The 26,630-nt window shown below is 36.8% G+C and overlaps 1 protein-coding gene across 4 annotated transcripts in view; it reads right to left on the bottom strand.

The window, feature by feature from the left end:
- The window catches only part of SOCS5 (suppressor of cytokine signaling 5), a 59,245-nt gene that overhangs the window by 12,611 nt on the left and 20,004 nt on the right, over nucleotides 1-26,630 (bottom strand). The window contains exon 2 of one of the 4 annotated variants that reach the window (XM_082852355.1): nucleotides 16,198-16,293. The exons of 2 other annotated variants lie outside the window; for them this stretch is intronic. The gene's annotated coding sequence lies outside the window, so the exon portion shown is untranslated. Of the gene's footprint in view, nucleotides 1-16,197; nucleotides 16,462-26,630 lie in introns of those variants that run through there. One more of the 4 variants, XM_082852353.1, reaches the window with a different exon arrangement.

Genomic DNA, 26,630 nt, shown 5'->3' with positions numbered 1-26,630 from the left:
TAATAAATTCAATTTAGGAAACACTGCAGTTGAGACTGTCATTGAGACATCCCAGTGAAACCTCATCAGTCTGAGTGTATATTCAAATAATCTATTACTATACAGCAGGGGTGATAAACTACCGTTACTTGCATCTATACATATGAATCTCAAAGATATAATGCTTAGAGAAAGATACGAAATTAAGATATATACACTATGAATCAATTTATCTTTTAAACAGGCAAAGTCCAAAATATGTTGTTGAGATATGTATACATATCTAGTAAGAATATAAAAAGCAGGTAAATGGTTACCTTTGTGGGGAGGGATATAGAATTAGTGAGAGGCACTCAGGCGGCTTCTAAAACACTGTTAATTTCCTATTTGTTTGGCTGGGTAAAGGCTATATGATTTTTACTTATTAAATATTCTTTAGACTTCACTTACAATTTTACACATTCTTTCCTGTACACGATACATTGCACAATAAAATTTTAAAAATTATACAGCCACATTTTGACCATAATGGGAATTAATAACCAAATACTAAACAAAAAATACCCATTAGGAAAAGAAAAGGCTCTCAGGTAAAAGAAGAATTCAAAACTGAAAATTAGACTATTTAGAAAATAGCACATTAATATCTGGGGGATTTTTTTTCTGTATGGCAATTTGGTGGTTTATCAAAATGTTCCATTAAAGGATGGAACTGATATTACAATTTGACAAACCTAGCACGTGCACACTCAAAAGAAAACTACTGGCTTGCTCCATTTTAATTGCAATGTGTGAAACATTACTCTGACCAAAAGAACCCAGAGCAAAGGGTATATTCACAGGCCTATTGTGAATGTTTTGGTGTCTATATTCTATGCCTATCATCTACTATGAAAGTCATCACTCTTTCTGTAGGCTTGTATACCACTCAAAAATGTTCTGATATTATTATAACTAATGGATCTATATGACTAAATTTCACTTCTTTTCTAGAATACTACTTTCAACTATATGGTCAATTAAGAATACGTTTGCTCCAATAAAGATGTTAAAAAATAAAATAAATAAAAACAATAAAATTATCAAAAAAATATGTTTGAAACCACATGCCTAATTTCAAGGGATGAAAAAAGTTTAAGAAGTTGTTATATTTCTTTCTTTATATTAAGGGAAATACAGTAGTACATCTTAAAAAAGAAGAAAAAAGAAAAAGGACATAAAATCAAATTAAGAGTAACAGTGTTATATAGACTCTGCATTAATACTGCCCCCCCCCAAAAGACAATTTAAGAGCTATTTCTTTTTCTGATTAAAAAAAAAAAGCATCTAAAATTTGCATCTCTGCTTCTTCAATTTTACTCACACAATTCTAATTTCCAGTGTCATACAGGAGGGCGCTCTGAACCATCAAAATCCCAGATTCTTAAACCCTGTAGTGATTCTGCCTGAACTTTGCTTAGGGGCGACATAATGAAAAGGGCATAGGCAAGAGGCAGTCAGTTGAGGGGGTGTGGTAGGGAGGAGGCTGAATTCCAACTTCACCACTTACGAATGCTGTGAACTTTGATGTAGTCCTTCATATTTCTGAACCTCAGTATCCCTCTTGATAAAATGAGGATAACAATATCCACCTCATGGGTTGGATGTGAGGATTAGAAACCATATCTATAAAGCCTTTGGCTCCCAGGAGACACTCAAAAGACAGGAACTTTTAAAATGTTACCAGTACTATCAGCATAAAGCTTTAGCTTCTCTTTCTTTTTATAAATGATTCTCCCTTTCATTTCTTCTAGGACATGCCACAAATGTCAGTATTTTCCTATGTACAACACATGCCGGATTGCAAGTTCTATTATTAATCATTTAAACCTCTATACTATTCCCTAGGAAACATTACAGGGATTTCAGTGTTCCTTAGCAGTTGAAGCTATAGCTCATCTACAACCTGAACTAAGCATAGCCAATCTGTGTAGTACTGGGCAAGGCCCAGGAACATAATCCTTATTCATTTTTTTGCTTCAAAATTCCTTTTTAGTCTTTAACACCACCACAATTTAAATTTTACCATATAGATACTGCACACTAGGGAGGCATAAAATCCTAAGCTATGCTTCCTTTTCTATGGAGAAAGTATCTTATGTAATATACTAACAAACATACTATTCATTGAAATGTTTCTTATCTGGCCAGCATTACTGGCAGACTGTGGTGGAACACAAAGAACATGTGCTTTCGCTTCAGAGAGCCCTAAAAGCAAATTCAGGCACTCACTAGCTGGGTGAAATCTAAGCCTCAGCCTTTCCATCTAAAAACAGGAACAACTACCCCTCTCTTACAAGGGTTTTTAAGAGGATAACACGACATAAAGGTACGTACAGCTGAGTCTATAACAGGGGCTCAAAAATGGTAGCTTCTGTTATACAACCAATCCACAGGGCAGCAGAAGCTACATGTTGGTGATAGCAGCAAAAAGCAAAACTTTCTACTAAGCATCATAACGGTATGTGATTAGTGCTGTCTCGGCAATGCCTGTAACGTTCCCTAGAGCACAGGGCATCAACCCCACCCCTACCCCACAACACACAGGCACACAAATCTCCCTTACGACCAAAAGGTGAACTAGAAAGAAACGAAGACCAACAAAGCAACTCTCAACTCTCAGTTGAGAAACCTAGTGGATCAAGCTACCACACTGGTTAGCCTTAACCCAGAAAAGAATCTCTGATTTGGGACTGCTTAACAATGAGCTCACTGTGATCCTGCTAATAATTTACAAAGTATACTCAATTACCAATGGTAAGTGAGCAGCTGTAATCTGGACCATTTCCTTCTCTAGGAAGGATAACCATTTTGTAACTCTAGTAGTTTAGTATCACAAGAAATACAAAGACTCTAAGGACGAAAATGATTTTTTTTAAATAGTAACACTTTCCTTCTATTGCTTACCTAAAACCACTTAGAATACAGTTATCATTCCTTTACAGACTAAAGTATACTACTCTCTTCTATGCCAGATTATAGGCCTGAAGAAGCCAAGGTCTTCAAATAATTTGACAGCTTGTAATGAATCGAAGAAAGAAAGAAAGAAAAAACATAATCAGGACAACTTCCTTTGTTTTTTAATCTAGATCCTCAAACCGGCCTAAGTAAAAAGAAATTTTAAACATCTTGAAATTAGTCTATGCTTTAGAAAGATATTTGGGAGGAGTACTGGGAGAGGTAAAGACAAACAGGATACCTTTTAACCATTTAAGAAAACTAATTCCAAGAGAAGCACTCTGACCAAAATTACAGACCAGAAATTCCAAGCAATATACCCCAGTTTTATGTTATGTATTTTATTTTTTAAAAATAAGACAATAAGGGACTTCCCTGGTGGTCCAGTGGTTAAGAATCCGCCTTCCAATGCAGGGGATGCAGGTTCGAGCCCTGGTCCGGGAAGCTCCCACATGCCATGGGGCAACTAAGCGTGCGTGCTCTAAAGTCCACACCACAGCTAGAGTAAAGCCCACACGCCGCAACGAAGATCCCACGTGCCACAACTAAGACCCGACACAGCCAAATAAGTAAATAAATAAATAAATAATTTTTAAAAAGGCAACTGCCCTTAAAAAAAAAATAGGACAATCAAAAAACCCTTTAGTTTGTTAACAGAAATGAAATAAAACCTCACCTATCAAAAGCTGAAAAACAGGTAATCTAAAAAGATGATAAAAATATGTATTCATTTTAACATTCACTGATACTACATGCAGAAGTGCTTAGCAGTTTGGAAACTGCAAATGAGAAAAGGGCAGTGGGGGCAGGGGCTTTAGAGAGAAGGTAAGTGCTTTGAGCCAGTACACAGACCAGAGCAAGAGACTAAAAAGCCTTAGAAAGCATAATAGCCTGGGGTCACAAACTACAGGGATACACAATGCAAGACATTAAAAAAGGAGCAAACATTTAAAAGAAACCATGATGAAGAACTTTAAGCCAATAAATTAAAACGCTTTTTAAAAACGGATGGCTAGATTTTTAGAAAAGCATAAAATTTCAAAACTGACTCAAAAACAAATGAAAAAGCAAAGCCCATAACTCTAAGAGATTTTGAATCAGTAATTAAAAATCTCTGCATAAGAAAAGCACCAACCCAGGCAACCCTGACTTCTGTTCCAGGCAAAAGTCAATCTGTCTAACAACTATGATTTCTAATCACTTGTGTCCAGAGCAAGAGGTTAGGGTCAAAAGAGAAGCGAGAGCCATCACAGTAAGGCAAGGAAAAAAAAAAAAAAAGCAAAACTGATAGGAAAGGAAGAAACAAAACTACCCATTTTCAGATGACATGATTGTCCACATAGAAAACCCTAAGGAATCTTAAAAAAAATTTTAAAAAAAAAGGAAAAGAAAACCCACCAGGGTTACAGGATACAAGATCTATATGCCAAAAACAAACATATGGAAACTGAAATTAAAATGGATGCAACAAAGAACATGACCTAAAAGGGTAAGGAAACAGGCTGATGGGACATTTCTTTAAAATAATGCCTTTAGCCAAAGCCCTAACTTCTGTATGTTCCAGAAGGATGAGGAGATTCAAACTGCAGGGGGGGAAATACGCTAGATATCCTAGAGTCACCACTGCCTTTACACTTCCCCTAGGCAGTGGTGAACTGGAAAAATGGGGTCTACAGTCCACTCCAGAGCCCTAGCAGGTCCTCCCATCCTCTCTATCTCCACTGCCCTTCTCCCAGGTTCAGTCTTCATCATCATTTGCATGTATTACTTGAAACAGCTGCTTATAGAGTGCACCTTCCTCCACTCTCACTCCCCTCTAGAACATCTGCCATAAAATTGATCCCAGAATTTCAAGCAGCTAAGAAAAGTCAAGGGACTCGATGTCTGGCTGCTTCCTCTACATCTTAAGAACTCAGCACAAAAGGCGCAACAAAACAACAGTTATCAGTATTATAATTTAGGAATGTAAAGATACAGCTGAAATCATCTCACCTGGAAAAATAACATAACCAATGGGTTGTTTTTATGTATATAAAGAGTCTTTCTCTAAAAAGGAGAATTCTGAGTGGTCACCCTTCAATCCTTCTGAAGATAAAAACAAAGAAACTCTTAGAAAAAAAATTAATATTTCAAATAGTTAAAAATGTAAATAAACAAGCAAAAGAGAGTTGTGAGGAGTCTTTCATGGGAGATGTTAAAGAGGATAAGCAACCCTCTGTCTCTGGCAAGCCCAGGTAGTCCTTCCTCTACAAGCAACTGAATTAACTAACCTCAACGATCTGTGACTTTTTTAAATATTAGAATTTAAAATATAAGCATAGCATTCCACAAATAGACTCAAGTTATTTCAGGCCTAGCGGTAGCACATCAGATACAACTCTGATTCCTAATCATACTACTGTCTGATTAAAGTATAATCCCCTAATGTCCAACATACTGAGTTACCTAAATAGTCTTGAACTCTCTAGCTAGTCATGTTTCAGTCAGGTGCTGATTTAATGTTCAATATAAACACTGCAAGTTTAGTGTCAGCTGCAAAAAAAAAAAAGAAAACTAATAAAAGCAATACTGTTCTGTCAACACAAACTTTCCCCTTCCTGTTTTCCCTTAAAAAAAACCTTCCTGCACAGTTTAAGATATATTTACTTCCCTTACACACAGCTTAAAAATGAGGGTTATTTCACAGATAAAGTAAGTTTAAATAGCTTCAAAGATGAATTGAGCACTTAATTCTCAATATTCTTTGATAATGAAGGAAGCGGTACCTCATGAAAACCAAAAAATTCTTAGACATTCTGTCAGATCTGAAATGAAGTAAGATTTACTATTAAACTGTTCACATTATGACTGTTTGAAGTGTAGCAAGCAAAAATTGTATAACTGATGGCAGGTAATTCTGGAAACCCACTTATATGAGATAATTCTCCACCTTCTTAGTAGGCTAATTCTCACAATAAAATGTCAAACTTTCCAGTTAAACACGTGGACCTAATGTGTATGAATCATTCCACAATTGCTATTTCTAAATAGAAATCACAAATATACATGAATCAAAATCTGATTTTTAAAAATCTCAACTATTATGCTGAAAGAGCTAGTTTAAGAAATATCTAACCAGAGATTGTCTAAGCGCTACCCCTTATCAAACTACTTCACCAGAAAGACACATGTGTGGTTTGTATTATTTTGACTGCCTGCAGACATAGTACTCTACCATAATTAGAACTTAATATTATGCCCTTAACTTTTATTAAGAGTTTATAAAATAAACTGCCTTGTATTATTCTATGTTCTATAAAAGTGGTATCAAGACATCATTCTTCACATAAATACCCACACAAAAAATTCGTCTTTGACTTCACTGCCAAGATTTCTCTTTTAAGAAAACTGATATGTTTCCTTTAAGCAGACAATGCGAAACATGTAACTGATTGTTCCTCCTCCTTTCTGCTATTACTAACAGGAAACCCAAATGGAAGGCCTTAGTTTATAAATTTCGGACAGACTTTGAGATATCCCTCACATGCCCCTGCATAAGTCTAAATCAATTATCATCATACTAAATGTCCAAGTGTAGGTTTATTGTTAATTTTTTTCCTTCTTTTTGCAAGTAGATGGGAGTAAAAATAAAGTTAACAGATTTTCTGAAACTAGAAAACTCTATACATCTGGATCTAAGAGTTTGCAATCTCAAATGTTCCAATATTAGAAGAATGGGTGAGCATTTCAATGAATTGTAAAAACAGACTCAACATAAATAAGTAAGTGTAAGAAACCATTTAACCTCTCAAAGAAGAGATGGGAAAGTCTATTTAAACAACATGCTGAAGAAAGAGACCAAAACGAAATTATCAAAATACTTAATGACTGAACATTTAAAACTTTTACATGTCAAAAAATGCCATAAACAAAATTAAAGGACAAGTGATAAGTTGGAAAAAATTTTCAACATATGACCAAGTGTTAATACATTTATAAGAAGATAAAACTCACCACCTCAAATAGAAAAGAGCAAAGGACATGTACAGAAAAATCACAACACTTGGCCAATAAATATATGAAATAGGTCATTCTTAGTATTGATCAGACATCTAGATTAAAGTGTGATATAAGATTTTTCCCTTATCAACTTGGCAAAGTTTGTTTTTATTTCTTTTACTTTTTTTTTTTTTCTGCGGTACCTGGGCCTCTCACTGTTGTGGCCTCTCCCATTGCGGAGCACAGGCTCCGGACGCGCAGGCTCAGCGGCCATGGCTCACGGGCCCAGCCGCTCCGCGGCATGTGGGATCTTCCCGGACCGGGGCACGAACCCGTGTCCCCAGCATCGGCAGGCGGACACTCAACCACTGCGCCACCAGGGAAGCCCTCTTTTACATTTTAATGGTAGTATCTAAGCATGGTATTGTGAAGCTAGTATTTTTACACATTGATGTGAGGATATAAATCCACATGGCATTTCAAGAAGGAAATTTTATGTAGTATTATGTATCAAAACTTTGAAAAGATGTATATACCTTTTGACTCAAGGTTTCACAATAGAAGTGTACTCCAAGAAAATAATCAGATAAAGACACAAAGGTTTATATACAAGAGATATTCACCATGGCGTAATATTAGCAAAAAAATTGGCAATAACTGTATTGTTCAGTTAATAGAGGATTGGTTAAATAAATTGTAGTGCTTTCATTTACTGGAATAATAGACATTAAAACCATGTTTCTAGAGCATTTAATGTTCTGGAAATATTCATGATATAAAATAAATATGGTTATAAAACAGTATATAAATTGACCTCAACATATACATATAAACATATTTTAATAAAAAGATTATGGATAGGAAATACTACTGTGGTTATTTTGGGTGGTTTTTGATTATTGTAATTTCATTTTTTCTTTTTTCTTTTCTGTACTTTCCAAGACATTACATTCAAATGTACGAATTTCCTGGCTGGAAAAATGTTATTTAAAAAGGAAGTAGGGTCTTCCCTGGTGGCGCAGTGGTTGAGAGTCCGCCTGCCGATGCAGGGGACACGGGTTCGTGCCCCGGTCCGGGAAGATCCCACATGCCGCAGAGCGGCTGGGCCCGTGAGCCATGGCCGCTGAGCCTGCGCATCCGGAGCCTGCGCTCCGCAAAGGGAGAGGCCACAACAGTGAGAGGCCCGCGTACTGCAAAAAAAAAAAAACAAACTAATAATAATAAATAAAAAGGAAGTAGATCTTCAAAAAGACCAATCTAATTTCATATTATAAACCCAAAATTATGTGTAAAATGCAGAAGAAATAAATAATGAAGTATTAAGAAAACTTTTTAAAGAAAAGGTGGGGGAAGAGTGTGGAGGAAAAAGACACAAAGAAATGGGGGTTAGAGGGGCAGATGAACACAATCAGTGGAGAAAGGAATAACAAATATGGAGATCTCCACTAAAGCCAACGTGATTCTCAAACAGTATTGGGGATCAGTAGCAAATAACACTGGATTGGGAAGTAGGAAATATTCTTTGCCAAAGAGTACCGAGTAAGTAATGTGCATTCTTTTGTATATGGAGATACTATTTATAGCAGCGGTCCCCAACCTTTCTGGCACCAGGGACTGGTTTCGTGGAAGACAATTTTTCCACGGAGGGGGTTGGGGGGTGGTGGTTCAGGCGGTAATGCGAGCGATGGGGAGCAGCAGATGAAGCTTGGCTCGCTCCCCCCCCCCCCCCCCCCGCCCACCGCCGCTCACCTCCTGCTGTGCGGCCTGGTTCCTAACAAGCCGCGGACCGGTATTGGGCCGTGGACCGGTATTGGGCCGTGGACCGGTGTTGGTCCGTGGACCGGGGGTTGGGGACCCCTGATTTATAGGATAACCAACAGAAATAGATTATGTGACGCAATACAACATTAACACTGCTAGCACAGCTGAGCTTAGAAGATGAGTTTCCAAAATGTAATAAAAAGCGAAGAAAAAAGCAGGGGTAGGAATGGTGGGTATTCCATTGTTATAAAAATGTTAATCAAAAAAGCAACACTGATATGAATTCAACTCATACATCAGTCTTATGAATGCAACTCTTTCCTATGTATCAGTCTCTTCTGGTGGCAGGGCACTGACACTCAGGTTGGCAGATGTAGGTGTGTGTGGTGGGGGAGGAGAACTGATTATAAGTATGAATTTGATGACAAGGGAAACAAGAATTCATACACAAGCTGGTCTCTGCTTCTCCGCTTGATTCTTTTTCTATCTCATAGTTGCCACCCTGCCATACCTTTGGCTAATTCTTGGTCCATCATAGGTCCCTTCTATCTCTTTCTCTTGACTTTTCAAATTCTGCTTCTTCCACTGCTTAACTGCCAAATATGTTTCTTTTTGTGAGTTTTGTGACCCGCATCATCACATGTATCCTTACAGAAACCACCACTCTCCCTTACTTGTCAATCCGGAGTACATCTAGACATAAAGTTGAAAGCAGGAGCTCTATTTCTTTAACCAACCAATGAGATCTGTGAGAACTTAATTCAGCACTTTCTGCACTTTCTCTGGTTGGCCAGTGACTGACCTATGTCTGGCATCTTTGATTTGGGTACCCATGCTAGTCTAACTACCCACGGCCAAGTAAGGAGAGTCGTTCAGAATGCAGAGCACAGCTGCCTTGGTTTACTCCCTCAGCAGATGTTCCCCTTAGACATGACTATGGGAAAGCAGACGTTGAAATTGCTCTGTGACAACATGTAAATAATATAGAGATGTTTAATACGTTAGTCCTACTCCAACATTTCATAAATCATGTTCCCTGGAATTCTAGTATGCTAATGAGATATTAAGAGGTATTCTACAAATAACGGTTTCAGTTCAAATACGTTAGTGCCTTAGCTCTCTAAGAGAGGATATCCTCCTGGGCATTATTTCTCAAATTTACTTGACAATGGCAACCTTACTAGGATTTCACAGGTCACCAATGCTCTGTGAATCAGTGTGGAAAATGCTGTCCAATGGTGCTGCAACTTTCCCCACAATCCAGAATCCACTACAGTGTTAGCTTCAAGAAAGCAAGGACTTTGTTTTGTGCCATGCTTGATACGTATTAGATACTCAATATATGAATGTTTGTGAAACTAAGGCATTAACATGGAGGCTGAAGTCAACAAAAGAAATAGAAGACTAAGTGGGGGAAAAAATTAAGAGGAACTACAATTTCTAGTAATGACAGACTAGGATTTTTTAGATCAACCCAACTACTGAAAACAATTAAAAGTCCTTAGATACAAAAAAACCAAAAACACCTTAAAATAAAAAGCTGACAAGATGGTGGGAAACTGCCAGACAAACTAGGAGCAACTAGAACCTAGAGAGGTAATAGGACTCCCTGAAGATACTCTGGTCCTGAGGGCAATTGTAGATAGAGCTCAGTAAATTAGGTCTTTGGTTTCAGGGGCCTCAGGATGAGGGCAACAAATTTCTCAAACACAGATTCTTCAAAAGGTAGAGAGTGCAAGGGAACTCTTCCCCACATTAAACTGGGATCCTAAAAGGCTATAACCTCAGGTAAAGGTAAACTACAGCTGAATCTAAAGCCTAATCCCACCCTCAGGAGATTGCAGGGAAGATTGCTTTAGCTCAGAGAGAAGCAGGAGAAAAAGAGAATGGTGGACAGAACATCCAGGATCTAGGTCCCTAAGAAGTTTGAGCAGCCTGGGCAGGGGTTTGCAGTCTGTGTCTGCATGGACTCCTAATCCAGGGAACTTCAAACTGTGAAATTCTTTTAAAAAATGTTTCTGGGCTAATGATACCTACACACATCTTAGCAGAAGGAAACATAAACCCTCTCTGAAGGAAGACAACTTCATTCTAGGCCTCAAAGAATACCCACAAGTAATTTTAAGAACAAAAAGCATTAGATACAGTCAAATATAAGCATACAGAAGACATTGTAAGTGAGAACAAGAGTCCACAGGAAATAAAATATAATAACATTAAAGTATCTGTAGTCAAATTCTTTCCAAAAAGAAAATCCCAAGGCCTAGATAACTTCATTGGTGAATTCTATCATTATTTAAGGGAAAAAAAAAATTCCAATCTTACACAAGCTCTTTCAGAGATCAGAACAGGGAAACATTCCCCAACTTATTTTATTAGGCTAATATACCTGATAGCAAAGCCTAACAAGGACACTATGAGAAGAAAGAATACAGGCTAATCTCAGTCATGAATATAAATACAAGTTTTTTAAAACAAAATATTAGCGAGCTGAATCCAATAGTATATAAAAATGATCAAGTTAGATACAGCCTAGGAATGAAAGGTTGAATTAACATTAGAAAATTAATGTAATTTATTACACTGATAGTTTGAGAACAACAAATACATGATAATCTCATTAGATGTAGAAAAAGTATTTCATAAAAAAAAGAAATAAAAAATAAAATAAAATGAAAAGTATTTCATAAAATTCAACATACATTTCTGATGAAAATTTTTAGTAAACTAAGACTGAAAAGTAACCTTACCTAACTTAAATAAAGAGCATTTCCAAAAAACAACAGCTAACCTTATCCTTGAAGAAATGGCTGAGATTGGAAGAAGAAAAGGATACCTATTATCATCCTTCCTATTCTACATTGTGATAGAGGTCCTAATCAGCAGAATAAGGCAAGTTAAGGAATAAAAGGCATTGTTTAAATTCATCTCTACAGGTCTGAAAAAAACAGTTATCATTATTCTCAGATGAAATAACTGTGTATTTTAAAAGATTCAAAATTATCTAAAAAATTGTTAGAATTAACAAGAATGTGGAAGCGTTGGTAGATACAAATCAGTATATAAAATATCTATTGTGGTCCTACCTGTCAGCAACAAACAAACAAAATGTAAAATTACATACCATTTGCAATAGCATCAATGATATGAAGTACTTAGGACAAATCTAAGAAAATATCTGCAAATTTTCACAGGAAAAAAGAAGTATAATCTGTAAGGAAAAGAATAAAGTCATATGACATTAAAATTAAAGGCTTCTCTAATCATCAAAAACACAGGGAAGGAAACAAAATTCTCAATACACAAAATTGTTTAGAGACTAAAATAATATCCAGAAAATATAAAGAACTTCTAAAAATCAGTAGGAAAAAACTGATAACCAAATAGAAAAGGGGATAAAAGACCTTTTTAACAGGCACTTCACAAAAAGAAATTCAAATATGAAAAGGGGCTCATCCTCCTTAATAAAATCATAAGAGACACAGTTTTCCTGCCCAAAACACTTGAGTGTGTCAATACCAACTGATGGCGAGAATGGAGAACAACAGGAATGCTCATATCCTGCTTGGGTGAGTATAAATAACCACTTTAGAAAACACTTTGGTACTATCCAGTGAATTGGAAGATGTGAATTCCCTATGATCCAGCAATTCCACTCCTAAGTATAAACTCCTGAAATACTGGTGCCCATGTGCCCCAAGAAAAATATACAAGAATGGTCACAGGCTGAGTTTTTCAATATTAGGAAACGGAACAGAATACACATATTATGGCATATTCATACAGTGGAACAGTATGCAAATAATCAGAGAAATGAAAATGTTATACACACATACCACATGGATAAATGGCACAAAAATAAGTCAGATACAAAAGATTATGTATTGACATATATACATATGTCTGTATATATGTATACAAAAGAGGCAAAAGTAAACTACATCATTTAGGGATACATACTTGGTGATAAACTTCAAAGAGAAGGAAGAAATGATTATCACCAAAGTGAGACTATGGTTACTTCTGGAGGATAGGATGGGATGCATACAAGTGGGGTCTGACTGGCAAGCGGCACGTAGCAGGCTTCTGGTATACTTGCAATGTTCTGTTTCTTGATCTAGGTGGTGAATACGCTTTATAGTTACTCATTAAACTGTACCTTTCTATTTTATTCACTGTGCTATATATATGTTATATTTCACCATAAAAAGAAGGAATAAAGAGCAAAAAAAGAAGTGTACACGAGAGAGAAGAGGGACCTCCCTGGCGGTCCAGTGGTTAAGACTCCGTGATTCCACTGCAGGGGGCGCGGGTTCGAGTGAGAAGAAAGCAGTAAGCAGTATTTGTTGCAGGCACTAGGGCACTAGGGAAACGCTACTCCCTTAGGTATCTTCAGCGAAATGCCAGTCATCTCTACACTAAGCTATTATTTCTCTAATATATTAGCTTTATCATTGCTGTAACATATTGTATCTTAAGACAATTTCTAATTATAAGAGAAATACTCTTTTGCCAAGTTTCTTTTCTACTTTACTCCACAGGGTTCTAAATATTTTGCTACATATACGAAGAGCCACTCCGAGAGAGAAAGCCATAAAGAAACACTTGGCACAGCAGCTCCAACTAAAGGCTCCACTAAAGAAAAACACAAAACGTTCAACTGCACACTAGATTACTCAAATGTTACAAATTACACTACAAGTTAAATACAGTTAACTCAATAACTTAACTTATAATATTTAAGAACATAATGCTCCTTGGTATGCCACAATATCTATTTATTCTAAGATGTTGTTCTTTATGAAAGAATCTAGATTCTTTTGCCCCTGTTCTGCATCTTTCTGTGTAAGGCAATCTAGATTCTACTTTCTTATTCAATAGTATGGGAGAAGAACTTCAGTGTCCTGGATGTAATTTACGAATTACACCTATTTAACTAACCTAATCCCTTCAGTTGAAATAAAGCTAATGGGGGGCGGAAAAAAACTTATTTAAGAGCTTTTCAGGTATGCAGAAGCTATGAGAACATATGTTCTTGCCTTTACTGTTATAATCAGGTATTTTCTAGGACCAATTCTTACCTCCTTGAGTACAGCTAGATTTGTACCAGAAGTACAAGTCTAGTCCACACATTCCACCCGCTTTTCAGTCCACTAATAGCCTAAAAAATCTGTCTTATTTTGGCTATTCCCCATTGCACCTCAAATTCACCATATCTAAAGTTAATTCAAGAGTTCTCCCCAAAATGGGATATCAGTACACCACGGAATTTCTTAGAAATTTTTTAATTTTACTCTTCTTCCATGTGACACAATTATAGTTTCTTTTCCCAGAATGGCTCTCAAATTTACCTTTTTTTCTGCACTTTCACTGCCAATAACCTTGTCCAGATTTCTATTGCCACTTTCCTGGATTTCTGCAACACCTTAGTCTCTCCGCTCTTCCTAACTCCTAACACCGCCAGACTCATTTCCTTTCAGGAACATTCAACAGTCACACTCAGCTTCTCGTGGCTGAACTTCACTCACTGCCATCCATAATTAGGCCTCATTTTATATCCAAACTTAATTCTTGCTCTAAAACACCTCCACTACTTTGTCCTCCACCATTCAATTCTATTTTTAATGTCTACATCAAGTTCTAATTTCCCTAAAAGAGTTTACAGCTAACACCACAATGTGTTCTGTTCTTCTCAGATCCTTTCAGGCATGTCAATTTTATTTCTACAACAGTACTAAAAGATTTAAAAGACAAAGAACTCTTAGACTGCTTCTTGTAACTCAAAACACCTAGGGGAAGGATGGAAATTTACATCCAGACTTTTAGGAAAAAGATAAATCGGTATCAGAGCCAAGGTGCTCTATTCTATTCTGGTGCTTCGGTCTTGGCTCAAGTAACTGAGTAAATCAACAGCTGGTCTGTGGCTGGCTAGAGAAGTATGACTCACCATTTTGCCAAGCTGACCAAACAATCAGCTGCAATGGGAAAGTATCTGTGAGATCCAGTTTAAACCACTGGACATGCATTTTATTTAAGTAACTATTTGAAAGCTTACTCAGAATTTTAGTAAGAATTTAACTACCAATTTGGACTATGTATACAGTGGGATAGAGGCCAAACCCCAGAATTTTCTAGGCATCAGTCACATTACTGGCAATCAAACATCCAATAATTATTGTCACTAAACTAACTCCCATCTGATAACAAAGGAGGTGAGGTGAGAGAAATGGAGCTACTTTTCCTTACTCCACCCATTTATAACCCTTTTCTCTTCAATGCTGGAGAAATATCATAAAAGCAAATCCAGCAGGCTACAGCTACAGCCATTTCTTTCTCACTGTCCACTGGTAAAATTTCCATATTTCAAAAGAATAGGGATTCATAGGTTGCACTCTCCTTTGTGTCTCTATCATATCATCAAGAGACTCTTAAATATAACAAAATTTAATATTTTCTTGTGAAAAACTATATTTCTTCTAATTCCACTCTTGTACCTTTTTCCAGATTTGACACCAGGATAATGTTTTTCATAACTTAATTTTATTTTTTAGTTTATACTTCAGAATGTGATTGGGAGGGGGCATTACTTCCTATAAAAATAAATTTCTAATATAGATGATTGTTTTTATCTTCTTTGCATTTTTGTTAAATTTCCTTTTAAAAAGATATGTTATTATGTGGTTTGTGTCTGGGGGTAGTTGTGGTGAACTTATAATAAGACATTATTTGTGTGGAGAATATCTTTAGAAAACAAAAATCTTACCAAAAACAACAGTGTAACACAGCAGTCCAATTGTCCACTGATAGATGAAGGGACAAATAAAATGTGGTACATATATGTAACAATATATTTAGCCTTAAAAAGGAAAGAAATTCTGACACATGCTACAACACGATGAACCTTGAAGACCTTCTAAGTGAAATAAGCCAGTCACAAAAGAACAAATACAGATTCCTCTTATATAAAATTCCTAGAGTCGTCAAATTCATAGACAAAGTAGAATGGTGGTTGCCAGGGGCTTGGGGAAGGGGGTAACAGGGAGTTAGCGTTTAATGGGTTCTGAATCTCAGGTAGGGAAGATAGAAAAGTTCTGGTGATGGATCGTGGTGATGGTTGCACAACAGTGTGAATGAACTTAATGCCACAGAACAGTACACTTAAAAATGGTTACAATGGGGCTTCCTTGGCGGCGCAGTGGTTGAGAGTCCGCCTGCCAATGCAGGGGACACAGGTTTGTGCCCCGGTCTGGGAAGATCCCACGTGCCACGGAGCGGCTGGGCCCGTGAGCCATGGCCGCTGGGCCTGCGCATCCGGAGCCTGTGCTCCACAACAGGAGAGGCCACAACAGTGAGAGGCCCGCGTACTGCAAATAAATAAATAAATAATAAAAATAAAAAATAAAAAAAATGGTTACAATGGTAACTTTTATGTATATTTTACCACAATTTAAAAAAAACAGTATAATACAGAGAATATATCACCTTTTAAATAACTGTGTTCTCTCTGTGTGATCAATTTTGAGGCATTATTGAACAAGAGAAGCCATGCCCTCTACTATTGTCAGTGTCCACTTCCCTCTACAAAATGGAGAAAATAGAAAAAAAAATGTAAGTCTAAGAAATCAGCTCTATATAAGCAATTCCCTTGTTCACATGGGTATTTAAACATCATTCCCTGCTTTTGTCTCTGATACTTTTGCTATAATTTTCCTGAATGCCTTTAGAAGTCCACAATCTGGTGAAGAAGACAAATGAATTCTAATACAACTTAAATACTAATTAATTAGAGTGCTGTCGGGAACACAAAGCACAAAGAAACTACCTCTAGCTGGGGAAGTGTGGCACACTACTAGCTGTACTCCATACCTGTTCTTCTTCCATAATAATACGATTAGCTGGTACACAGCCACCAAGAATAAAGACTATTTCCAGGCCTTCCTTGAGGCCAATGAGATGCAAGCAGATACATAATTTGGGAGCTTTAGGGAAATGTTAAGAGATAGCTCTCAAATGCCCTTAGTCCCTTTTTTGTTCCCTTGTACATCATAGAGCATAAGACAGATAGCTCCATTTTGGATGGTGAGGACAAGGGTTAAATGTGAGAGATTCTGAAGCCATGAGGTAGACATTACTTCCCTAATGACATCACGAAGCAGAGCTGTCATTTCAGCCCCACACTGCAAAGTCCACTGTTATAGGAGAGATATAAATTCTCTCTTGTTTTTAGACCATTGTTATTTTGGAGGTTCTGTTACTTGTCACTGTACCTAATCGTAACTAATGCGGAGGGTCGGGGAAGGTTTCACAGAAAAGGTGACTTTGAGCTAGGTTTTAAAGAATGAATTAGTTGCCTGCTGAGTGGAGAAAGGCGTTTCAGGCAGACAGAGAGGACAGGATCTGGCTTTCCAAAGGTGAGGAGTGGTTTAGATGGCTGAAGTACAGGATAGGTGGAGTGAAGTAAAAGAAAAAGCAACCTGAAAAGCCAGGAAGAAAGACTCTAAAGGGTCTTAACATGCCATGATTAAAAAGGGTGATTTATTCCTGTACTTGGTTGTATTAAATGACTATGACTTCACTGGTGATTCTTTCATATTCTAGAAGAGCCAAATGGCTCAGTCAGAAAACAAAGCAATACGGATTAAGGTATGGTGAGGACAGGGTCAGGAAGAAAAAGAAAGCCTTATTTCTGTTAGAGAAAGGCACACTATTATTCCTGTAAATGACGAGGACTAGAAGAAATACCTGGCACAAAGAAAAGATTACGAGTCCTGAGAGTTATGGGAGAGGAATATGGACAATACAGAAAAGAGGAAGCATACATATAATTTGGTAATTTCTAGATTAGGTAAAGATTAGAATCTGCCTTTTAAGACAAATGAGGTCCATGAACTACAGTATAACTACGGCCATCTGATTATAACACATTTTTATTATATGCTTACATCCATGGTTTCTTTTCACAAGTGGTTATCATACTAAGTAATAACGGAACAGCATCTAGTAAGAACTGGTAAGAACTTGGTATTTGGGCTTCCCTGGTGGCGCAGTGGTTGAGAGTCCTCCGCCTGCCCATGCAGGGGACATGGGTTCGTGCCCCGGTCCGGGAAGATCCCACATGCTGCGGAGCGGCTGGGCCTGTGAGCCATGGCCACTGAGCCTGCGCGTCTGGAGCCTGTGCTCCGCAATGGGAGAGGCCACAGCAGGGAGAGGCCCGCGTACTGCAAACAAAACAAAACAAAACAAAACAAAACCCAACCTATTTCTACAATAGAGAATATCTTCTCTGCCCCAACCGCCAGCTACTCTATTAGTAAGAGGAGAGATTATCACAAAAGAAAATGCTCCATAACTAATCTACATATACCTACTAATCTAATTTACTAATCTACATACCTCAAAGTATATGTGAATTGTAAGCTAATTAAAAAAAAAAAACAGATTCTGAAGATGTGCTCTAACAGACTTTTTTTGCTGATTCGTAAATTTATTTAAAATGTCTTATCATACAGATAGCCAAAAGGCACATGAAAAGATGCTCAACATTGCTAATTATTAGAGAAAAGAAAATCAAAACTACAATGAGATATCACCTCACACCGGTCAGAATGGCCATGATTAAAAAGTCTACAAATAAATGCTGGAGAGGGTGTGGAGAAAAAGGAACCCTCCTACACTGTTGGTGGGAATGTAAATTGGTGCAGCCACTATGGAGAACAGTATGGAGGTTCCCTAAAAACATAAAAATAGAGTTGCCATATGATCCAGCAATTCCACTCCTAGGGCATATATCCAGAGAAAACTACAATTCAAAAAGATATATGCATCCCTATGTTCACAGCAGCACTATTCACAATAGCCAAGACATGGAAGCCACCTAAATGTCCATCAACAGATAAATGGACAAAGAAGATGTAGCATACACACACACACACACACACACACACAATGGAATACTAATTAGCCATAAAAATGAATGAAATAATGCCATTTGCAGCAACATGGATCGACCTAGAGATTATCATACTAAGTGAAATCAGACAAAGACAAATACCATGATATCACTTACATGTGGAATCTAAAATATGATACAAATGAACTTATTTATAAAACAGAAACAGACTTACATACATAGAAAACAAACTTATGGTTACCAAAGGGGAAAGGAGGTGGGGAGGGATAAATTAGGAGTTCGCGATTAGCAAATACAAACTACTATATATAAAATAGGTAAACAACAAGGTCCTACTGTAGAGCACAGGAAACTATATTCAATATCTTGTAATAAACCATAATAGAAAAGAATGTGAAAAAGAATATATATAGTTATGTATACCTGAATCACTTTGCTGTATACCAGAAACTAACACAATATTTTAAATCAACTATACTTCAATAAAAAAAATAAAATGTCTTACAAGAATATGCAAATTAAATTTAGTTATAATGATACATTTAATCTTTTGTGAAAAAAATAAAATTACACAAAATAGGACCTATCCTGCAAATATGGGCCATTTTTTCCAACCCAACATTATTCTAAACCTGTATCAAAAGCTACCCTGAAATTGAGGGAAATCAGTAATAATATCCTAAAATTTAAAATACAGAGCATTATATAACATAGTAATTACCAGAGGCTAAGTGATTTATTGGTCAAAAACCACATCTAAATTGATTTCTTTGCATACACACACATTTAAATTTTTAAAATTCATAGTATTTATATTTTAACTACCATAAGCTTGAATAATATAGAAAAGTGTGATTTTAAAGCTATATGTTAGTGACATGAGTAAGAAAATTAGTTCTCACTCAACATACTACCATATGTCTCAAACAAGGGTGAAAAGCTACTTCTGTTTCTTATATTAAAGTTCTGCTAAGAAACTAAAACAGTATTGTTAAGTCCTACAGCATAGAGAAGTGGTGCTCAAATTTAGCATATATCAGATTAACAGAGGCTCATCAAAACAAATTACTGGGCCCCATTCCCAGAATTCTGATTTAGTAGATCTGAGGCGGGGTTAGAGATTTTGCATTTCTAGCAAGTTCTCATGTGGGTCTGATGATGCTGGTCCTGGGAACACACCTTGGGTCCTGTGTTCAAATCCCAGCCTGTCACTATCTGTGCCTCTGGACCTAGTTTAAGAGTTTACTCCTCAATTTCCTCATGTCTAAAAGGGGGACAGTTGTCAGAGAATTAAACAAATAATATATTTAAAGTGTCCAGCACATGGTGAGGACTCATATGATAAGGACATATATGTTGGTTGAATAAATAATGCCCTTCTTAAAAGTACACAATACAGGGTTCTTTCTAGTGCCAGCTAAGTAGGATAAAGTAAAAACACTCCACCCTGTCCCTCCGACTGAATACAGCTATCAAATCTAAACAAAATGTACGGAGCAGTTATTTAAAGACTGTAAAAAGTAAATGGTAGGGCTTCCCTGGTGACGCAGTGGTTGGGAGTCCGCCTGCCGATGCAGGGGACACGGGTTCATGCCCCGGTCCGGGCGGATCCCACGTGCCGCGGAGCGGCTGGGCCCGTGAGCCATGGCTGCTGAGCCTGCGCGTCCAGAGCCTGTGCTCCGCAACGAGAGAGGCCACAACAATGAGAGGCCCGCGTACCGCAAAAAAAAAAAAAAAAAAAAAAAAAAAAGTAAATGGTAACAGGTAGATTGGGGAAGAAGACCAGAATTCAAAGGGCCATGGAACCAAGGGTGGGTTTACTTTCTTCCTCTTGTATCCTGCCACATCAACTGGGGGAAACCTGGAAGTGGGCAGCAATGTAGACAGTGTTTCACGTGAAGTGCTTTAGTTCAGGCTTCGGCAGGAAAAGGGAGGCAGTAACAACAGGGGGCCCACAGGTACCTAAAGGTCTGAGGGAGGGAAATCCTCTCTAATCCCAGAAGCTGTGGTTTCAAGAGGGTGGGGCAAAACCCTCTCCTAACCTTTTTTTCCCCCTCTCTGTGCTCCTACCCCTGGTCCCTGCATGTGGGCACAATCACAGGAAGTGAGCACCGTAGACAAAGCTTTCTGGCTGGAGGACTAAAAAGGGGAGTTCCCAGGGAAGTAGAAAGTATAGGGGAAATAGCTGAGTGGGAGAAACTCAGAAAAACGACTCCATAAGGTTGCTTATGAACGCCTGGGCTCACTCCAGAGCTGAACATGGCATCGACTTTATCCTAAATAGCAAACCAAAAACTTTTGCGAATTGAACAAAGAAAAAAATAGTCACCTATCTCAAACTGGCCAATGGGCAGTGTACACACAGGACAGATCCAAATAGCAAAGCACTACAGGCTCTGAAAACCAAATTGATATTGAAATCACAACCCACAGAAAGCTAGCTGCAACCTGCAGCCTAAACCAACAGGGTCCACTGCCTGCTAAAACGCAAAAATGAACATTCACCACTGAATTTAAGCAAGACCCAGGGTCTCATAATACTTCAGTATGCAATCCAAAATTATTTGGCATATGAAGAACCAGGAAAATCTCAACTTGCATGGTACAATAAAGAGACATCAACAATTGAGATGACACAGTTGTTGGAAGTATCTGACAGACTTCAAAGCAGCTATTATAAAAATGCTCCAAGAAGGGCAAACATTTTTGAAATGAATAGAAGGTCTCTGCATATTGCCAATACTCTCTTGTTCTTTGGTAGTGGAAACACAAAGGCTTTATTCCTGAGCTTAAATTCCATAGTTACAAGTGTCAATCAACCAAGTCTTTGGAACATCGGTTTACAAATTACCAAAAACTTTAAGCATGTTCATAACCTTTAATCTACTAATTCTAGTTCTGGGAAGCCATTTTACTGAACTAATCTAAAACATAAGAAAAGCTTTTCTGATCAAAAAAAAAAATTTTTTTTCCAAGAATTTATGCTAGTGCAAAACAAGAAATAACCTTCACACTACACCTCAATGGGGAAAGGTTATGTGGACTATTTTGTGGGTATTCAAAATGATGCCTACCCAGAATTCTACTTCTAACATTTACTCTATAGACATACAAGCGGGAGTGTGTGCACACAAATATACACATATAAACTTGCATGTTGGTTTGCAATAGACAAAAAGTAAAAACAATTTATATGGCCATTAATAGTAAGAGCCACACAATGAGATTTTAAAACTTCATATACTTCTACATATATCTTTATTTTACAACAAGCATGTACTAATTTTTATAATTAACCTAATACTTTAAAAGACTTTAAAAAAGTCTCAGCAAAGAAAAAGAACCAAATGTAAATTTTAGATATAAAAAATAGAGCTGAAATAATTCACTGGATAAGCTCAATAAGCAAAATGGAGATGACAAAACAAAGTCAGTGAACTTGAAGACAGATGGATAGAAATTATCAAGTCTGAAAAACAAGGAGAAAAAAAATGAACAAAGCCTCAAGGACCTCTGGGATACCAAAAGGTCTAACACTGGAGTCACTGGCATCCTAAAAGGAAAGTGAAAGAGTGCAGTGCAGAAAAGTATTTGAGGAAATAATGCCTGAAAACTTTCCAAACTTGGTAAAAGACACAATGTATATATAGATTTGAGAAGTTCAGAGAACCCAAACAGAATAAATCCCTAAGAAATCCATGCCCATATATGTGGAACCTAGAAAAATGGTACAGATGAACCAGTTTGCAGGGCAGAAACAGAGACACAGATGTAGAGAACAAACGTATGGACACCAAGGGGCGACAGTGGCGGGGGGGCGGGAGGTGGTGGGATGAACTGGGAGATTGGGATTGACATATATACACTAATATGTATAAAACAGATGACTAATAAGAACCTACTGTATAAAAAAAAAGTAAAATAAAATTCAAAAAACAAAAGAAATCCATGCCCAGACACATAAAAGTCAAACTGATAAAAACTAAAAACAAAGAAAAAATTTGAAAGTAGACAGAAAAAGAAAAGTGATTCAGTGTTTATAAGGGAAGAGCAATTTGAATGGATGTGCATTTCTCACCAGGAACCATTAAGTTCAGAAGGAAATGGCATATTTTTAAAAGACTGAAAGAAAAGGACCATCAACACAGAATTTCTATATCCAGTGAAAATATCCTTCAGGAATGAAGGCAAAATAAAGACACCCTCAGGTGAAGGTAAAACCAAGAAAATTCACTACAAGCAAATCAGCTCTAACAGAATTACTAAACGGCAGAAGGGAAATGATGCCAAGGGAAAAATGGAATGAGAAAGAATTATGAAAAAGAAGAATTAATAACCATATGGGTAAATACAATAAACTATTTTTCTCTTCTTGAATTCCTGAAAATGTTTGGTGGTTAAAAGTAAAAGCTGTAACATTGTCTGATGGAGTTTTCTCTGTATGTAGACATTATATGACAACACAACAAAAAAAGAGTGGGGTAAAGAGATATATAGTATTAAGATTTCTACATCCCACTTAAGTGGGAAAATATTTATCCTAAGTAGACTATAAGAATTTAAATATGTATATTACAATCCCTAGAGCAACCACACACACCCACACCAACACTAGATTGAGATATAGTAAAAAAAAAAAAAAAAAAAAAAAGATAAATTTAAATGGAACTCCAAAAGCTGTTCAAATAACCAAAAAGAAGGCACGGCAGACAAGGGAAAAAGAAAAACAAAACCCAAAAAGAACAAACAGAGAGCAAACAATAAAATGGTAGCACTCAATCCAAATATATAAGCAGTTACATTAAATGTAAAGCACCTAAACATACCAATTAAAAGACAAAGATTATGAAAATGGATTTAAAAAATAAGATCCAATTACATGCCACCTACAAGAAATTTATTTCAACTATGATAATATAAGTAGTTTAGAAGTAAAAGGATGGGGAAAGATATATCATAGAAATACTAATCACGAGAAAGGTGGAGGGGCTTCCCTGGTGGCGCAGTGGTTGAGAGTCCGCCTGCCGATGCAGGGGACGTGGGTTCGTGCCCCAGTCCGGGAGGATCCCACATGCTGCGGAGCGGCTGGGCCTGTGAGCCATGGCCGCTGAGCCTGCGCGTCCAGAGCCTGTGCTCCGCAAGGGGAGAGGCCACGACAGTGAGGGGCCTGCGTACCGCAAAAAAAAAAAAAGAGAGAAAGGTGGAGTAGCTATATTAATACCAAATAAAGTAAACTTCAAAGCAAAGAAAATTACCAGGCATAAAAAATGACATTATATGATGATAAAAGGGTCAGTTCACCAAGATTATAATAATCCTAAATGTGTGTGCACCTAACAGCGCTTCAAAATACATGAAGTGAAATCTGACAAAACTGGAAGGAAAAATACAGAAATCTCTAGCTATAGCTGGAGACTTCAACATGCTTATCTCAGAAATCTATCTAATTAGTAAACAAAAAATCAACAAGGATAGAGAACTGAACAAAACTGTCAACCAACTGGATCTAACTGACATTTGTAGAACACTCCACCCAACAACTTTCTCTTCAAGTCCACAGAGAATGTTCATCAAGGCAGACCTTATCCTGGGTCATAAAACAATCTTAGCAAATTTAAAAGAACTTAAGTAACACAAAATATGTTCTCTGACCACAATGAATTTAAGCTAGAAATCAATAACAGATAACAGAAAAACCTCTAAAACTTGGGAAATTAAATGATGCCCTTACAAATAATCGACAGGTCAGAGAGAAAATCTCAAGGAAAATTAGAAAATATTTTTAATTGAAAGAAAATTAAAACACATCAGAATTTGTACAATGCAGTTAAGCAATGCTCAGGGGACAATTTATAGCATTAAATGCTTACATTATCAAAGAAGAAAATTCTCAAATCAATAATCTTAAGTGTCCACCTTAAATCAGAAAAAAAGAAGAGCAAAGTAAACCCAAATCAAGTAGAAGGAAGGACATGCTTACAGCTAACATCATACTTAATGGTGAAAGACTGAATACATTCCCCCTATGATTGGGAACAAGTCAGTGATACCTACTCTCACCACTTCTATTCAACACTGTATTCAAAGTCCTAGCAAGTATGAGAAGGCAAGGGAGAAGAAAAAGCATACAGATTACAAAGAAAAAAATAAGTCCTATTTGCAGACAACATGATTGTCTACATAAAAATCTCAAAGAATCTACACAAAATCTCCCAGAACTAATAAGTAAAATTACAAAGTCATAAAGTATAAGGTCAATACACAAAAATCAATCACGTATATAATACTAGCAATGAAAAAGCAGAAACCAAAAATTTTAAATATCATTATAATAGCTCCCCAAAATTTGAAATACAGAGGTATAAATCTAATAGAACAGGTATAAGAGCTGTATGCCAAAGCTACACCACTATTAAAGAAATCAAAGAAGATCTAAATAAATGGAAAGTCGTATCACATTCATGAATTGGAAGCTCAGCATAGTAAAGGTGTCAATTCTTCCCATTTAATCTGTAGATTAAACACAGTTCTGATCAAACTACCACCCCCCAGGATATTTTTTGTATATAGAGACAAACTTGTTCTAAAAACAACAGCAAAGGAACTAAAAAAGCCAAATAATTCTTAAAAAGAATAAAAATGAAAGAATCATACTAATTGATGTTAAAACTTACTCTAAAGCTACAGTAATTAAGAGGGTACAGTATTGGGTTAAAGAACAGACACATAAATCAATGGACTATAGTTGAGAAACAGATCCACACAAATATGGCAACTGATTTTGGACAAAGATGTCTGCAAAGGCAATTTAACGGAAGAAGGATAGTCTTTTCCAAAAATAGTGTTGTAACAACTGGCCATCCATAGGCAAGAATATAACCTAAACCTCACACCTTATACAGAAATTAACTAAAAATGGATCACAGATCTTAATGTAAAATACAAAGCTATAAAACTTTTAGAATCTATAGGATAAAACTGTAGTGACATGGGTTAGGCAAAGTTTTACACACGACACCAAAAGCATGATCCATAAAAGAAAAAAGTTATAAACTGGACTTCAAAATTAAAAACTTTTGCTTTGTGAAAGACACTGTCAAGAAAGTGAATACCAAGCTACAAGACGGGGAGAAAATATTTACAAATGGCATACGTGACAGAGGATTTGAATTCTGAATATGTAAAGAACTCTCAAAACTCAACAGTAAGAAAACATAGACCCCGATTAAAAACTGGGTAAAAGACTTGAACAAAAAAGTGCACCAAAGAGCTAGATGGAGGGCAACTGACTACATTAAAAGGTGGTCAATATTTTTAGCTATTAGGGAAATCTAAATTAAAGGCATGACGATATTATAACAGCTAAAATTGTTTTTAAAAAGTGTAACGCCAAATGCTGGAGAAGATGCAGAGCAACTACAACTTGCATATATTCTAAGTAGGAAGGCAAAATGGGACATAAATTCTGAAAAAGTTTGGCAAGTTCCTTATGAAGTTAAATATACACTTATCATATGACCCAGCAATCCCACTCCTTGGTATTTATCTTACAGAAATGAAAATCTGTGCTCACACCAAAACCTGTACATAAGTGTTTATAACAGTTCTTTCATAATTGCCCCAAACTGAAAATAACCCAAATGTTTTTCGACAGGTGAACAGATAATCAAACTGTAGTACAGTTTATCAATGGAATACTACTGAGCAACAAAATAGAATTATTGATATATGCAATAGCTTGGATGAATTTCAAGAGTATTACTGCGAATGAAAGAATCCAGCCTCAAAAGTATACATACTGTATGATTCCATTTATATGACCATCAGTGATCGGGGTTAAGAGGGGATAGCCAGAGGTTTGGGGTGTGATACAAAGGGACAGCATGAGGGAGTTCTGGGGCATGATGGAACTGTTTTGTATCCTGACTGTGGTGGTGGTTACATGGATCTATATACGAGGTAAAATTTAAATAACCATATGCCCTCCCCACCAAAAAAGTCAATT

The sequence above is a fragment of the Leucopleurus acutus genome (assembly GCF_964270905.1).
Source record: "Leucopleurus acutus genome assembly, chromosome: 12".
NCBI classification, from domain to species: Eukaryota; Metazoa; Chordata; class Mammalia; order Artiodactyla; family Delphinidae; genus Leucopleurus; species Leucopleurus acutus.
The sequence above is the reverse complement of the archived record's forward strand: the minus strand, read 5'-3'. Positions and strand labels throughout refer to the sequence as shown.